Raw genomic sequence first — 15386 nt, 5'->3', positions numbered from 1 at the left:
TCTTTTAAAGGTCTGTAAGCAAAAACAGTTGAAGACTGCTAGCACGATGTATAAAACCCAAGGTTTTTTTTTTTTTTTTTTTTTTAATTTATTTCTGGGACAGAGAGAGACAGAGCATGAACGGGGGAGGGGCAGAGAGAGAGGGAGACACAGAATCGGAAACAGGCTCCAGGCTCCGAGCCATCAGCCCAGAGCCTGACGCGGGGCTCGAACTCACGGACCGCGAGATCGTGACCTGGCTGAAGTCGGACGCTCAACCGACTGCGCCACCCAGGCGCCCCTAAAACCCAAGGTTTTAAACCTGGTGTATAAAACTTTTCATTGCTCTTATCCTTCTCATCCTTTTAAAAAAAATTAACCATTTCCTGTTTCACCTTGTGTGCTCCAGCAAGAAAGACTACTTGAAGTTCTGGATCATGTTTTTTCCTGCCTCTTTGTCTTTATCGTGTTATTCTTTCTGTCTTTGCTTCACTGCCTCCCACCCCTGCTATAATATGCAGAGACCTTGATTGAGAAATCCCCCATTGAACCCCGCCGTGGAGCTGACTTCGTCTGCCCGGGAGCCGCCAACCAATGCCTTCTGCTCAGGCAACACTGTTGTTTCTCCTCTCTATACTCTCCTAGCCCCCATCCCTCCATCTATCCCACCACATTCCCCAGCCCAGACTGGAGACTGAAGGCTCTCTGAGGTCCCAGCTAGGCACAGGAAGAATGGTTTTTGAATGCATACATGGTTGGCTTAATAAACAAATAAATACATTTTCAATCTTCACATGGGATGAGGTGCGCGTGCTCCAGTACCCCTCACCACCTCTACTGGTCTTCATCGTCATAAATGCACTGTTTTGTCATTAGCTTGTTTTTCTCTGAACTTGGACTGTAAGGTCCTTGAGAGTAGGAACTGTGTTTTATCTTTGCCTCCCCAACAGCTAGCTATGTACCTCTCCTGAGAGTAAGTTAATTTACTGGGCAAATACTAATTATTGGATGGAACAGAGGTGGATTTTAGTCGTTACAAAGTTAATTCTTGCACATAACTTTTTGCGGGGAGTCAAATTGTAAAAGGTCATTTTTGTTTCATGCTGGTTATTTTTCTGGCTTTAATATTTGCCCTTCCTGGTAAGGTTTTCAGTAAAACTTCACATGAAGATAGGATTTTGAACATAAAAATGAGTTTAACAGTCACTCTTGTAATAGAAGGAGCACAGCTTAGGAGCAGTAAGACAAGGACTCTGGTTTTGGCCCTGCGGCAAACTTGTCATGTGACCATGGATAAGTTAACCAGTGTGGGGGGTCGGTTTTCTCATCTGTAAGATGAGTCAGTGACCAGATTATTTCTAAAATTTTCTTTTCTCTTGATTTACTCAAGAAACAAACTTGCAGTAAAGCAAACATATAATTATTCTAGGCAAGAAGAATAGAAAATACGGACTTTAGTTTCTAATTGTTCATACTGTGGACATTATGTGTGATATAGATAGATAATGCTGACCTCATTCATATCACCTGCAAACTATGTAGTGTCATGGCTTCGATTTTGTCCTTAATCTATAAAAATAAAGTAAAATAATTCAAGTTGTCATGATTGAACATTTAAGGGTAGTTAATATAATACGTTGAGTCATATAATTTTCAGATTATACTTTCGCTTCTTTCACCAGATATATTATTCAATCTGATTAAAATGATGGTTTTCAGTGCATTTTTATCATTCTGGAAGTGAACTTACCTGTGTTGAAACATTTTTTTTGTGACTAATTACTCCATCGTAGCAGCCTTACTCAATGAGAAGCAATATTAAAAACAATTAAAAAATGCTTTCCTGTGTTTTGGTCGTTCATAGTATGTAGTAATTCAGTTTCATAAAGCTTGATTAAATGACATTTAGGTGTAAGTTTTATGAAGGGGTCGAGGTGATGTTGTTTGGCCAAAACAAAGGCAGTATTTCCTTTCTTGTCTTTCACTTCACCCAGCTCTCCCTCCCCGCTTTCTTCACCTGCTTGAGGAAAACTGTTTCTTCAGACAAACCTCATAATTGCCCTTCTGTGCCTGATTTGGGCCTCAGGAAAGGCCCATAGCATCTGTAAAGCTGGCAGCAAAATGGTATTTCCAGGCAGGCACAGGGTTGCCGGGTAGTGAGCCAATCCACAGCTTTGTCTGAGCAGCTGAGAACTTTGCCGGAGTATTACCACGGTGTTCAGTAACACAGACCTGTGCCATGAGCAGCTAGCGTACTGAGCAAGTGTCAAGGTCAATATTTATAGACCACTACGTAGTTGCCTTGCAGAGAGAGAAAGCGAGAGAGAAACACGCACACGGAGGGCAAGGGAAGAAAGACTACAGTGGTCGGGGGGGGACATTCACTTCCAGTATTTTTTCCTAAAAGGATTCTTTTTAACTGTCAGGTTCAGACTTTTGCTGAATCACAACCCTTCACCGCTGAGCAATGACAAGAGAGGAAACAAAAAGTTAAAGGAGCAAGCCTGCCATAAGTGAGGAGGTAAGTAATTAGCCAGTTCAGTCTCGCTTTGACTCGTAAACTCCCTCTCCCTGTTGGCTGCCCTGCATCAGTAGGCAAAGGGCTGTGTGGCATGCTAAAGCCAGTAAGGAGGGGCTGCCAGCTGCTTAAGAATGTTCTCAGTGGCGGTGCAGTTTTGTGTATGGCCCTTAAGGAGGCTGTGGACAATCAGAATACACGCAAGTACGGGGGTTGTGGGAAAGGTTCTCCACCTCTGATCTCATGTCGTGTCCTATCAGCAAGTTTCTGTTTCCTCGTTCTGCCAAACTTGAAGTCTTCTGATTGGTAAAGTCCTGTTTGCTTTCATATCAGCATTAAAACAGGACTGGGAGTGAGGTTATAGTGATGAGTGGTCTAGAGATGGAATAGGGGAAAAACTCACATGAACATGTGCAGAAGTAGACGTGTCAGTGTATCATCGGTGAATGTGAACGAACAACATGGGTCCTTTCTAAAAGCACACCCACGTCCATATGACAGTGCACAAAAGTGAATTGAGGACCACCTTTGGGAGCAGAGAGAACAGGGAATGATGAAAAGTTGAGAACAGCCTTCTTAATCCAAGATGCAAAAGACTCCGTGTTTGGCGGGGTTTATCTGTCCAGTCGACTTGTTAGTTGGTTCCTTACAAAAAAGTGATTCCCTATTAAAGTCATTAAATTAACATGTTTTGCTACACACTGGTAGTTTGTTTTCCTTTCAGCACATTTAGCACTTTGACACGTTTCTCCGTGTGTTCAGAGTGCCGTGGGATGTTCATTTATTTGTCATTGTGTTGTGTATCCCAGATTAACATTAAGGGCAGTGGTGCTCAAGAGGACAGAAATAAATTGTTTTCTATTATTTTCTGATTTAGAACACCCATGCAATTTATAAACTTGTATGTTTTATGTCTACTACGCAGGGCATGGAAAATAAATATGTTGCTTCACTGGAAGTATGGCATTAACTAGGGGAAGCTTATCTACTGACCTAGTGAAAGCTTCCCTGTCGTTGGTTTTTAAATTATGGGACTATAAGCATTAGCATGATATTTAAAATTTTCAGGTTAGGTTATAGATGCTGATTATAGCTCCAAAGGGTTTTCTGTGTTACATATTTAAGTTCAAAACAAAGATAAAACTAAATTTTCTTGCAGGACTGAAACTATAGGCCAAACGAGATAGAAGGACAAACTAATACTCTGGCACAGATTTCGTGTTAGGGCTAATATTCAGGAACCAGCTAATTCTAACATAGAATAAACCACATCCAGAACAGCAGGTGGAAAAGGTCTAAATGTAAAGTAAATCTATTTTCAGATGAGGCCAGTCATTGTGGAATATTACTTTTATTGAATCTCCTATAATTTCTAAAGTAATGCAGAATGTTTCAAAATCAGTTCTCTGAATTCAGAAATATTTTAAGGGTAATCTCATACCTAAATTTAAACTGTATTATAACATTCATTTAATGCTTGTTTTAGCCTCTGAATCAAGCTTTTCCTATGTCCTTTTCAAGTTCTGCCTACCAGTTTCTTAATGGGTTTGATTTCGGTTTGGACAACAGTATGTTTATTTTGAAAATGCAACCACTGTTGATCTAGAGTGGGCATTTCTCAATTAAAATTTTCTTTGCTACTGCCTTTGGGCAGTATCTTATGATCAAGATTATAATTTCAGTTCTTTATTCAATGTCTTTTATTTTTTCACTTTATATATTGTGTAAATACATGATATTACTTTCTTACAGTATTTTTTTTACTGGTTTTATTTTAATTCCTTTTCGTATTTTGTTCTGAAGTACCCTGTAGAAACTTTGGGCGGAAAACAAGCCAAATAAAATTAGCACAATAAAAAGAAACCAAAGAAAATCGTCCTTTTAACCAAGAAAGCAAATAGAAAAATTGTGACATTGGTTGACAGTGTCTAAAATGGAATATATTTTGGTTGAAGCCTAATTGAGTATTTTAAGACTTGAAATACCTTCTCAATATTAATTTTGGCTTTAATGTCAATCCTGATACTGGTTATTTATCATATTTGTAAACAACATTTTAAATATAGGCATATCATAAAGAAAGACTGTAAGACCTTTCATATCCTGTGTTAACTGTCTGTTGAAGTAAGATTAGTGAATTTATTTGAAAGATGACTATTAACCTCCTTTACTACCAGTCTGTCTGCTACATTACCCTTAGAAGGATCAATCTCCCACCCCAGTGAACACTTTACTTCCTACTAAAGCCCTTTCTTCCTTGGCTCTCTATTGCTCAATACAGTCTTCTTGGCACAAAGACTCTCTTCTTGATCTACCTGCTACTTTTGTTCTGTATTGATCTTCTGCTATTCTTTCTGGATTGCTTTTCAGACTCTCTTGCTCACCCATGAGTCTTCCCCTTCCCTCTGTTTCATGCTCCGGCAATATTGAACATTGTGTATTTCTCAAAACAATCTGTACTATTTTACTCCTTTCTGGAGTTGTTTATGTTGTTTCTATCTTGAAAACCTTCTTCCTGGTCTTTGCCTTTCAGCTCCAGGCACCTTGCTGGTGGTCCACTGTCAGCTTCTTTGGTTTGGCCTCTTGTATAGACCTCTGTCACAGAACTTTGCAAAGCCTTATAGAACGTTTTGTGCTTCTTTTTTGCACATGAAGTTGTAAGCTACTCGTAGCCAAGTTTTAAACTTTATTCTTTCGTGTTCCTCTAAGACATAGCATTCAATAGACACTCAAGAACTTGAACCAAAGAAAACCTTTATTGTATTTATTTTAAGCCCACTTTTCTTTATAGACTTCTTATTTTAATGTATTTCACAACTTTGATGGACAGCATTGAAGAAAAACCCCTCAAGTAAATGATAAATGCTTTTTAAAGAATAACAATGTGTTAAAAGGTTATTTTGTTTCTCTAAGTGCACCATCACAATAATGTGTGTATGTGTGTTTATCCAGCAAGTAGATACCTGTTGGACCCATAGAGTTATATTTGAATAATAAAGTTCAAAATCATATTGGTTAGCACATACAAATTCAGGATATATAGCTCAAAGATACTGTTGAATTTGATGAAATCTGTCAACAAAATCAGCTAATTGCTGCTCTTACATGCGTAATAAGTTAAATTATGCCCTAGCAAACTGAAGGCAGTGTTATCCCTTCCAAAAGGCCAGAGAGAATATTTGGAGAGGTTGGGTCCATCCTCATGTACCATGGAAAATTACAGAGTGGAATGGCTCCCAGTATGACTGATAAAGGTATACTTCCCTACGTTTATCTTCTGTTATAGAGATAGTTAGGGATTTAAGGAAATAACAGAAAATAGTGGCTTAAAAAGTTTCAAAACTGAAGGGTGATATTCCATTTCAGACAGAAGAATTTGCTCCTCGAAATAGAAATGTTGAAAGAAAAGGATGTCAATGTTTAAAAAAGTAGTAGAGAAATAGCAGCTGTTTCTTTTACTTTCGATACTCAACAGAAATAGAATTTATTTTGTCTTTGTATTTTACTTCTCCACCATAGATAGAAAACTTACTTTGTGTGTGAAATATTTTGTATTATTGAAACAAATACAGAGTTTTATGCACAATTTAGAGTAATTCACAACTTTTCTTATTTTGATTTTCACTTCTTAGTATACTCAACAGGCAGTTTTAAGTTTTCTGCGTTGAAATCTCACAAACCTCTTCCACACATCACATGGGACTCTTTTGTTTGTTTAACCTTGAATTGTATCTGTCTCAGGAATGAAAATAAGATTGATATTTTCATAGGAAAGTTTGGAAGCCTTTTAATTTGCTTGAAATGGACCATAATTCAATGTGGAATTTCTTGTCAGATGTATTTTGCCCACACATGTATAGAGTAGTTAAATCGGTAGAGGAGGTGTCTCGGGAGTAATGGTTGTAAGTTATACGTCTCACTGGTGTATCAAGTGATCTTCATATTGTAACACTGGAAGGGTGGGATTGTTTTTTATTTTCTTGTTTTGTTTTGTTTTGTTTTTTGGTCATAGACACAGAAATATATTTAGTGCCCATCAGACAGTGATGACAGAAACCCAAGCTTGTCTCAGTATTATAAGATTATGGCAAAACAAACCAATAGAAGCAGAAAATACTCCCACCCCTCTAAGAGATTGAACAACTTTGAGGTCGGAGTGAGGCATAAAGGATTTTGCCAGTATGTTAAAGTATTACTATATTATTATTAGCAGCTTTACTTTCCAATCGGAGTTTTTCTGTAGGTACACATGGCGTAGGATCCATAGAGCGTGAGAGCAGAAGAATAGATTAATCATGGAAGCTGAACCTTAAAGTTCTTCTACTTCACCTATTTCATTTTATAGATATGGGCAGTTGTGGTACAAAGAGGTCATGTGATTTGTCAAACATCACCTTTTAAAATGGCTAGTTAAGATTTTTATTAAAAAGAAAAAAAGGAGCGGCACCTGGGTGGCTCAGTTGGTTAAACGTCTGACTCTTGATTTTGGCCCAGGTCATGATCTCACAGTTCATAAGATCAGTTTGTGAGATCGAATGCTGTGTTGGGCTCTGCACTAAGTGTGGAGGCTGCTTGGGATTCTTTCTCTCCCTCTCTCTCTGACCCTCCCCTACTGGCACAGGCATGCTCCCCCCCCCCCCAAAATAAATAAATAAATATTTTATAAAAAGAAAAAAGAAACGCACACTTATAAGGCCAGTATTTTATCACTGTGGCCTTCCAATCTGCTTATAATTGCTCTATTTTTATTTGTACATTGCATCTAAAGCCCAAGTTGTCATATCTCTGTGTTTTGTTTTGTATTGTATTGTGTTAGACTCCTTTGAATTATTGCATAACTCCTTAAAGTTAAAGCTAATAACTATTGGTGGGATGTAGTACTTTTCCACTCATAACCATAGCACGTAGGTGTCCTTTCTAGTTTTCCTGATTTTCCCTATTCTCTTTGGTTGTGCCACTAGATTTAAGCTCCATAACTCTTCTCCTTTTCAGTACAACATGGCAGACAATTCTAAGACAAAAGACAGAAACTGCAAAAACAAATTTTTATACTTTGTATCTAAAAGGTTTCTAATAGGGAATATATGGCTATATTTTGTTTTATAACTTTGTATTTAAGTTGCTTATTCTAATTTAAAGATGGAAAACTCTTGATTAAAACAAAAGAACCAGGTGTGATTTTCCACATTACATTGACTTTTATCTGGGACTCTCTTAACAATGTAAACCCTATTAAAGGGACGGGCAAATAGGCTGTGTTGTACCTGTCGTCTTGCAGTAAGACTTGCTCCTCTGTTCTGTCCCCTGCACTTGCAGAGAAGTTGGGGTTTTTTGGGTCCTTTCCTTCTTATTCATATTAAGTTCCTGGGAAAAAATCACTAGTATATTTTAAGTTGAAAGAGTTTGGGGGCAAATACCTAAAGGCTGTTCCCATCCTCAGCCTGTGGTTTCTCTTTCCACCTCCTTCATGGCAAAACCAATATTATCTCTCTTTTCAAACTCTTGCTTGCTAAGAGATTTATAATTTTTAAGTCTTTTCTAAAATGAAAAAGCGATACTTTATATTTTTAATTACTAGTGAACTTGAAGCTGAAGGAATCATTAGTTATTAACATTTTATTCTTTATCATTAACCCATTTATATACTTATTCTTTTTTTCAGAAGCTGTATTTCTCTTACTGGTTTAGAAGAGGGTTTTTTTTGTTTGGTTTTGGTTTTGTTTTTTTTAATTTTTTTAAAAAATCAAAGGATCTTGCTCTTTTAAAGTTGTTAGTTGTTACTGTTTTCACAGGCGTTTGATTACCTTTTGATTTTCTTATGTTTTGAAATATATATTCAATCTAATGAGTATTTTTCCATCTCCTTTGAAACTTAGAAAACTCTTTTTTATCTAGAAGTAGGAAAAGTATTTTTCTAGATATTTTGGTTTAATTTGTTTAAATGTTAATACTGTGAGGGGCGCCTGGGTGGCGCAGTCGGTTGGGCGTCCGACTTCAGCCAGGTCACGATCTCGCCGTCCGTGGGTTCGAGCCCCGCGTCGGGCTCTGGGCTGATGGCTCGGAGCCTGGAGCCTGTTTCCGATTCTGTGTTTCCCTCTCTCTCTGCCCCTCCCCCGTTCATGCTCTGTCTCTCTCTGTCCCAAAAATAAATTAAAAAAAAAAAAAAGCAAAAAAAAAAATAAATGTTAATACTGTGATTCACGAGGAATTTACTAAACAAGTACTTCAGTATTTTGGTTGACTCATTATTCCCCTTTACCACTTTTTGTGAAGTCACCTTTATCTTACACTTTTGTGGTTCACATTTAAATCTTTGTATTACCTCTTAATTTATATTTAATAAAAGTTCATGTTTTTTTAAAAATTTTTGAGTATAGTTGACACATAGTGTTACATTACATTTCAGATGTGTAGCGTAAGGATTAAACTTCTCTATGCTTTATGCTGTGCTCACCACAAGTGTAGTTACCATTTGTCACCATATAATGCTCTTACAGTATCATTGACTATGTTCCCTACGCTGTGCCTTTTATCTTTTATTCCTGTGACTTCTTCATTCGATAACTGGGAGCCTGTGTCCTCCACTCCCCATCACCCATTTTGCCCATACCTTAAACACTTTCCCTCTGGCAGCCGACAGTTTGTTCTCTGTATCTATAGGTCTGATTCTGCTTTTTGTTTGTTTGTTCATTTTGTTTTTTACATTCCACAGATGAGTAAAATCACATGATTTTGTGTTTCTCGGTCTGATATATCTCAGCATAATACCCTCTAGGTCCATCCATGTTGTTGTAAATGACAAGATTACATCCTTTAAAAAAATTTTTTTTAATGTTTATTTTTTGAGAGACACAGAGACAGAGCGTGAGCAGGGAAGGGGCAGAGAGACAGGGAGACACAGAATCTGATGACGCAGACTCAAATCTAATTTGAGCCTGACACACAGAATCTGATGCAGCTTCCAGGCTCTGAGCTGTCAGCACAGAGCCTGACACGGGGCTCAAACCCATAAACCCGAGCTGAAGTCAGATGCTTAACTGACTGAGCCACCCAGGTGCACCTAGATCTCATGGCCGTGTAATATTCATGTGTGTGTGTGTGTGTGTGTGTGTGTGTGTGTGTGTGTGTGTAGACATATATTTTCTGTAGACAGACATTTTCCTTAAGCATTCATCTATCAATGAACATGTAGGTTATTTCCATATCTTGGCTATTTTATTTATTTATTTTAAATTTAGATTTTTGTTTTTATTTTAGTATAGTTAGCATACAGTGTTATATTAGTTTCAGGTATACAATATAGTGATTCAGCAATTCTATATATTGCTCATTGCTCATCAAGATAAGTGTACTTTTAATCCTCTTCACCTATTTCACTCATTCCCGCCTCCCCTGCCCCCCCAATCAACCTTCCCTCTGATAACCATGAGTTTGTTCTTGATAGTTAACAATCTGTTTTTTAGTTTGTCTCTTTTTTTTCTTTGTTCACTTGTTTTGTTTCTTAAATTCCATACATGAGTGAATTATACGGTATTTGTCTTTCTCTGATTTATTTTGTTTAGCATTATACTCTCTAGATCTATCCATGTTATCACGAATGGCAAGATTTCATTCTTTTTTATGGCCGAGTAATATTCCATCATATGTACCTATGTGCATATGTGTGTGTTCATCTGTCTATGGACACTTGTGTTACTTTCATAATTTAGCTATTGTAAATAATGCTGCAGTAAATGTACAGAAGCATGTTATCTTTTCAAATTAGTGTTTTTGTGTTCTTTGGGTAAATATGTAGTATTGGAATTATTGGGTCATTTGATATTTCTACTTTTAATTTTTTGAGGAACCTCCACACTGTTTTCCACAGTGGCTGCACCAATTTATATTCCCACCAACAGTGCATGAAAGTTCCTTTTGTTAAATGTGATTTAAGCATTAGAACATGTCAGAATGTTGTCGGATTTAAGTTGCATGCTCCCTGAAATTATTGTAGAAAAGAAGCTTTAAATATATTACTTATATTAAAGCAGATCTAATAAGTTATGATTCTATGTGAGAAGAAATTATGCATTAATAATATTTACCATTTATCAAGTGGTTTCTTGATATATATCTGGCATTCTACCAAGACTTTTTAACTAATATGATTTCATTTAATCCTTTTAACACACCTTTGAATGACACATTCTCATCTCCTTTTCGGGGTAAAGAAACTGAGACCCTGAAGTGTAAAGTAGCTTGATACTCACCTAGCTAATAACTGATAGGGTCACAATCTGACTTTGGTCAGATTGGGCCAAAGTCCACCTTTTAAGAAGGCATTCTCAAATAGAGAAATTATGCTTTTTGCCATATATGGTAATAGATGTGAATCTATAGGGGTCAGATAGCAAGAACCTTCCCAACTTGCATCCATTTTTTGAAAAATGAGCTTAGGAACAGTGATTTTCAAAGTATAGAGATAAGTCAATGAAGTCAGTGATATGAGGAGCCTTTTATTATTTGGGATTAGCATTGAGGATACCAAAGTTGTAGGATAGACAGAAATAATCTTACAGTTTTAAACCAGTTTGGAAGCAGCTAAAAAAGTTTTTTAACTTCTTCAAATGTTAGTATTTCTAATGGTTTTATTATTTTATTCCATCGCAAGCCAATTTATACTTCAGCTGTCCATCATATGCTGAAGACATAGCACTATTCCCTCCCTCACATACCTGCTCATGACCTTAGAAGGCAAAATGGCAAGGAGCCGCCAGTTCAGCAGGAAACGACTGTTCTGTCTGGGTTCCCGTTTCCTTAACTATAAGCTTCATTCAGGGGAGAAATGAGTCTACCTAACTGGCATCCTTTGCTATCATCTCTATTTTAAGTTGCTCAGTTAAGAGACTCACAGTTGTTGCTGTGGTATAAAGCTTCGGTATTTAAAGCGGGAAAGGAAATTCTAGATATTTTGGCATCATTAGAACTTTGTGCTTGTATACTAAATGATTACCTGGATTGATGTAAAAGAGTATAGCTTACTTTCCTATGGATGGACATACCTCATACATATGGTTTGTGTTTATAGATGTTTGTGTATGTCAATCCATACATAAAAGTTTATATAAAGACATCATTTGAAATCTTAATTGTTTATTATACATTTGGGAACCATGAAGTAATTTGTTTTGTTTTCCTCTTTAACCCAAGGCAAACAATTTTGCCTAACAATGATACAGGATTTTTTTTTTTTTTTTTTTTGCCTTGGCTTACTCTGTCCTTTTGTTGATACATTGGTATGTCTGTGGTCAGATATACATAAACTTCATTGGAATTCTGTTTATAGCCCTGTCTGGGAACAGTTGAAAGTAAATTAATTGTATTATTACTTGGAAAATTATGCATGCGTTAGTATTTGTATTAATGAATAGTGTTAAAAAATTTAAATAGGTCATTCACAGTATCCCTCCTTTTTTCAATAATTTTTCTGCTTTTACTATAAAGTTGGTTAGAACTGCACATTGTATAGTTGGAACATAATTCCATATATAATTTCATACTTTAATTCCCCAGATAAATATTTGCTCTTTTTTGTATGTAAAATTGACTTCACTAGGAGTCTCTCTTTTACATTACTCTCTATGCCAGTTTCAACTTCACCAGTAAATTTGTCATCATTCACAGTGGTAGTTTAGCTTACTAACCTTGAAATTTATTTCTGTGTTTATTGTCAGAGGCTTGTTGGCAAATCGAACTCGACAATAATAGAGAAGGAAAGCATAATGACCTAGGACACACTGTTCTACTGAAATGATCTGCAGTTCTTTGAATGTGTCAATTTTTTTTTATTTGTTTTAAACTAGCCAACATACAATGCATATAGCCTTTTGAGTTACTCATTAATACTCTACATGTAATCTTTTAAAATCATTATTGGTGGAAATAGACAATTATTTAGAATGATTTTTTTTTTGTACTGTTGTAGTCTAAAGCAGACTAGTACGGCTTCCAAAGCACAATGTGAGCTTAAAATAAGTCTGCTGAAACCGTGTATTCTTAAGTAAGGGAGCTGGTTTTGTGATCATTTTGAAGTTGTCCTTATACTATATGGTCCCTCTAGTATAAAATAAATTTGATATTTATACTAATATGATTTCAATTTCTTAATAGTCCAAAGTGCATATGATCTGTCCAGAGGTTGAAAATCAATTTTTAAAATTTTGGTTAGATTTTAATAATGAAATATTTAATAACCAAATATGTTTATATGTTAACATATGGTATATGTTTCTGTTTATTAACTATATATTATCAGTGGCATTAATTAATGCTTTTAGAGACATAGAATATACCATCAAACATTTGTCTACAAACCCTATAAGGCATGTGGAACACCCAGATGGCCAATCGTCCTTTGTGCCTCTATCTCATACTTACTGAAAGATTGCTCATTTCTACATGGGGGGCAGTTCAAACAGGCTGACCTGGGGTGACCTGGTGGCCAGCACAGAATCATCATACAGCCAGGAGTCAATCATGCAATCAGTCCCCTCTCTGCTTCCCTCCTTGTCCCTCCACCCAACCCTCCACCCTCACCCCTTGTTACCATTTTCCCACTCTTTTCTTCTCCCCTCTCCTCTTCCTTTGTTTCGTCATTATTTTTTATCTTGTTCACAAGTGTCTATTGCATCTCAGCCAGTTAGCCATCTATCTATACCAAGATGTTACTGGTTTTTCTTTAAACTTCAACAGTTTCTTTATCTGTGGTCTTTCATCTGTCACTCAATTATGTCAGAAAACTCCTTTTTTTGGTGCAATTTCAAGGAAATATTTTCTAGTCTTAACAGCAATATTAAATGCTGGGAAGTAAGAGAAACTTCCATCATAAAATGTCAAAGTTCAGTCAGTATGTTTCACAATTTCTGTAAAGTCATTTATTCTCTCATTTTATAACTAATGGTAACTTGGTCAATATTGTACGTTGGATATTTGTACATATGATAACAGTCTTATTTAACCTTGTTATTAAATCTTATTTAACCATAACTCTGTGAGATGGTTTTTATTATCCTTGTTTTAACGATGAGGAAATGGAAATTCAGAGAAGTTAAATAAGCATGCCTAAGATTACACAGCTTGGAAAGTAGGAGATGTGTGACTGGAACCCAGCTCTTTCTGACTCTGAACATCTTATGATATAGTGTATGACTTTCTTTTAAAATAGGTAATTTCTGGGGCGCCTAGGTGACTTTGTCAATTAAGCGTCTGATTCTTGATTTCAGCTCAGGTCATGATCTCACAGTTTGTGGGATCGAGTCCCACCATCAGGCTCTGCACTGAGCATGGAGTAGTTAGCTTGGGATTCTCTCTCTTCCTCTCTCTCTGCCCCTCCTCTGTGCTCATGCTCTCATTCTCTCTCTGTCAAAATAGGTAACTTCAGTTTTCTACTCCTACAGTTTTCTAGAAGTTGGAGAAGTAGCACAGCAGTGCAAGCTGTTCCCCAATGTGACAGCAGTCCAGACCAGGCAAGGCTCTGTTGATATTTACAAACCAAAAGATTAAATCTTAATTTTAATATATTACTCTCATTTCCTTCACGTCTCTTACTTTTGTAATTCTATCAAAGTTTCTTTCTGCAAAGAGACAACCAAACAACAAAACAAATACTTAGGAAAATACGTTCTTCCAAATAAATCCATGTCGTGCTCCAAAATGTTTTTGAGGCTGGTTACATTTTCAGCTGTAATCTATACACTCTTTGATTTCAGTTTGACTCTAACAGACTTTCTCATTAGTTATAAATCACATTGGGATGGCATGAAGTTTTAGATCACACTCTTAAAAAAATAGATATTTTCGTATTGTTTGGAGATGAGTTACTTGTAGAGTAACTTCTTACCTTTGTCTTGCCTGCTTGCTTCTCAGGAGCTTTCTTAGAAACTATGTGAGGCAGGAAATGGCACTTAAACAAATACATTTTATTTTTAGTCAAGTTAAGGATTCTGTTTTTTTTTTTTTTTAAAGAAGAAATGGAAGAAATAAAAACTGTGGATCAAACTGACCTTTGGGAATTATCTGTTGATTTTTTCCATGACTCTCTTAGCCCCATATTTGTAAGATATAATTTAAGATTATAATAAATTTTAATTCATGTTTGTAAAATATCTTACATATTAAAAACATTTCCACACCCAGTCTTTCTTTTGATGTTTGCTCCCTCAGATGCTTTGAAGCAAGTATATGCATTTTATGAATGGAGACATTAATAATATGTGAGGGTGAGTTGAAGACCCAGACTGAAAAGGCGAGTATTTTGACCTTATCAGAGTAGTTATTAAACTTGATTAGCTTATAGCATATAAAAATGTGAAGAAATAAACATAACATTATGTGATAACCCATCCCAGACATCAATGAGGAGCAGGTGCAGGTCATTTAAGGAAAAAAAAAATTATGAGAATGTTAATATTGAGAAAATGTTATGAAGTTAATTTAGTTGTTGCCGAGATTGAGAAAAGAATTTAATATGATTTTAGTGGCAGAGCACCTGTAGTGAGCTTGTGGTGTTACGTGGGAATCTAGTTGAGAACCACTGAATTATCACACAAAAAGTTCTCAATCAGTATAGAGTGTAATAGTAATATTTTCCTAAAGGTTTTCATAAGCTGTGTTGGTATGTCAATAAAGGGTTTATAAGGAACACAGACCAGTTTAAATAAACTACTGAATGTTGTCTCACACCGTATGGGGTAAAGTGATGACAGCATGACTATGGAGAGTTATGTAAACTATGAGAAAGTCATAAAAATTTGAGTGGAGTGAATTGATCAAATCGGTTTTATTTTCCCTGAATTCTCTCTGTTTCTTCCATCTCTCATCATCTGTAATGATAGACTGTAGGCTTCAGCTT

General features: G+C 36.3%; 1 protein-coding gene across 4 annotated transcripts in view; it reads left to right on the top strand.

The window, feature by feature from the left end:
* The window catches only part of BMPR1B (bone morphogenetic protein receptor type 1B), a 425442-nt gene that overhangs the window by 254432 nt on the left and 155624 nt on the right, over positions 1-15386 (top strand). For all 4 annotated transcript variants that reach the window (XM_058721870.1, XM_058721874.1, XM_058721869.1 and 1 more), the window contains one exon: positions 2406-2500. The gene's annotated coding sequence lies outside the window, so the exon portion shown is untranslated. The remainder of the gene's footprint in view (positions 1-2405; positions 2501-15386) is intronic.

The sequence above is a fragment of the Neofelis nebulosa genome, chromosome 3 (genome assembly GCF_028018385.1).
Source record: "Neofelis nebulosa isolate mNeoNeb1 chromosome 3, mNeoNeb1.pri, whole genome shotgun sequence".
Lineage (NCBI taxonomy): Eukaryota > Metazoa > Chordata > Mammalia > Carnivora > Felidae > Neofelis > Neofelis nebulosa.
The sequence above is the reverse complement of the archived record's forward strand: the minus strand, read 5'-3'. Positions and strand labels throughout refer to the sequence as shown.